A 2,642-nucleotide genomic window follows, 5' to 3' on the forward strand; every position below is an offset into this window, starting at 1 on the left:
TGATATAAACCTAACTTTGCATTGTTTGATATATTTTTCATATTGTTTTGTAAGTTTTTTATATTCTTTTGTAGGGTTTTTAAAAATTTCATTTAGATTTGTTTATTTATTTGAATTTCAATTGATTTTTTATCAGGAAATGTTCATAATCAACCAGAAAATCCACAAGAACATCAAAATCCTTAAGAACCCCAAAACCAAAACCCTCCTCAAGAAGAAGAACAAATTCCAAAACTCGAACCAATTGCAAGACCTCCACCAGGCACACAAGAAAATATAAGAAATGAAATAGAGAGAGGCAAAACTAAATTAGAAGGAATCATTGCTCGGTTGAAAGAATCCGGACAAACCAATCCAATGAGGGCTCAATTGGCATCATCCCTCGAATCCATTAACACCCAGATAGCCTATGTTAGTGGTCAGTTAGATATTTGGCGGGCTAAGAGGGATGAACAAAAAAGATTTTATGCAAATAAATTGTCATATGAAGATGTTAGAAAAAAGGAAATACCAAAAGGTAGTATATGTGCATTATTTAGAAAACCCGATGAGCAAAATAATGTTAGAGAGGGTACTAAATGATTCCCCATCCATTGGTGCATACATGATGCTATTAGAAATCATTTTTGGGATAGATGGTGGATGGTTTTTGATGCCCCTCCTTGCAACAATCACGAGGTCCCCATGTATTTTTTGAAGAAATTATATTGTGAGTTTGTCCTTGGGGAGATCCCCAATTATTTTGATATGTTAGACTCCCAGGGTAGAGGTGGGGGGTCATCATTTGAGAGGCCAGGAGCACGTCATGACCCTAATGTAGTTAGGGTAGCCGTGGTCCATCCACAGCGCGAGCATGTGATTATTCTTTCAGTTGTGAAGGAACATGTAGAGGCCAGCACTCTAGGGACCATTAATGCTTTGACGCAGACCCTCATCCATTCCATGAGCCCATTAGTTGAGGGGGAGCCTTCTATACGTCGTGGTCACATGTGCACTTCATGCGGATCCCTATGCACATTTGGCACTCATGTTGGAGATGGTGCAGATGATGGGCTTGTCACCGATAAGTTCCTGAATGAGACATTTGGCATTGACACACAGGTAAATTAATAATTTGATCACATTTCATACATATAGTGAATCATTAATTAATTAGGATTTATTGACATTGTTCAAAATTTAGGGTCAAAGTGTTCCTGGGCCTAGCAGCGATCCTCCAGGCCCATTTTTTGTCCCTTCGACGAGTCCTGAGGTATGCATCAATTTAATCATTTTAATTAATACATATATTTATTACGTAATCATATTAAGGATTGACCAAAAAAAATATACCTGTGCATCAGTTCTCCACAGGACCCTCAACCTTTACCACAGACGCAGAGCAGAGACATCATACGAGCTTCACACAGGTACAATTGTTTCATGTTAATTTAATTCATTTGATTATATTTATTCCATGTTTCATGTTAGATATAACGTGTATTGTACGACATGCAGCTCATGATGTCGGACACACCTCCTCATCTGCGACAGTCTGTTGATAGTGGAGTGGCCGCAGCTGTGGCTAGCTCACAGCCACTGACGGAGGTATGAAAGAATTTTCTTTATTTTAGTTGTTGTTTATAATAGTTAATCTCAAAATTTCTAATGTTATTTATAAGTGATTATATTTATTGAATTGTTGTAGGGTCTTGTCATGCCTGATCGTCCACGAGCATTTGAGGTGGACTTACAGAGTGACTATTTGTTGGCGGTAAGAAAATAATTGATTTTGTGAGTACATATATTTGATTTCAACGTATAATAAATATTGATTCATATCTACTTTCTTTGTATCAGTTGGACCTGGAGAAGAGCCTCAACAAGAGGTCAAGTGAGCGTGTCAGGAGGGCCCCGTCATCTCCACTGTCTCCCTCCACACGACAGCAGAGGACGTCGAGAGACTTGTTTCCTTCCCCTCGTGGGAAGGAAAAGATGTAGTTGAGATATTTGATACATATATATAGAGACTTGTTTCCTTCCCCTCGTGGGAAGGAAAAGATGTAGTTGAGATATTTGATACATATATATAGAGACTTGTTTCCTTCCCCATGTATATATATAGGCATCTGAGAGACATATTCGATACACATTTGATGTACATATGACATTCTATATTTGATGTATGACATTATTGGTTAATATATGATATGTTTGTTCATATACGACATTATTGGTTATCATAATATATCATGTGTTTGTTAATGTATATGACATTATTGGTTATCATTTTATATTATATGTTTGTTCATGTATGACGTTAAATTAGATATGTTCGTGTATGACATTAAATTAGATATGTGCATGTATGAAATTAAATTCAATTGCTAGAGAGTTGCCATTATGTCTACCAACTAGTAGATGCTCTTTTTTGCTTTATTAGTATTTCTCAAAAACTGCAAAGAAGCTGTTTCTGCTAAATAGTTGTAAACAATTGTGATCATCGACTTCATGTACTCATGGCTTTGGCTGTGAACACTTGTAACTTTGGCTATAAGCATCCATGGCTTTGGCTATGTGCACTAGTGGCTTTGGCTGTGAGCATTTATGGCTTTGGTTGTAGGCACAATATAGCCTTGGCTGTAGGTTGTCTTTCTTGCTGC

At 37.1% G+C, this 2,642-nt stretch overlaps 1 long non-coding RNA gene across 1 annotated transcript; it reads left to right on the forward strand.

Annotated features, from left to right (window-relative positions):
* Positions 1-1,138: 1,138 nt before the first annotated feature.
* LOC149552310 (uncharacterized) lies at positions 1,139-1,753 on the forward strand. The gene is made up of 4 exons (XR_016353356.1): positions 1,139-1,252; positions 1,344-1,409; positions 1,498-1,587; positions 1,688-1,753. It is a non-coding gene; the product is annotated as an uncharacterized LOC149552310 (long non-coding RNA).
* The last annotated feature ends 889 nt before the right edge of the window (positions 1,754-2,642 follow it).

The sequence above is a fragment of the Cupressus sempervirens genome, chromosome 6 (genome assembly GCF_028749045.1).
Source record: "Cupressus sempervirens isolate cs-2001-9-10 chromosome 6, ASM2874904v1, whole genome shotgun sequence".
In the NCBI taxonomy this organism is placed as follows: Eukaryota; Viridiplantae; Streptophyta; class Pinopsida; order Cupressales; family Cupressaceae; genus Cupressus; species Cupressus sempervirens.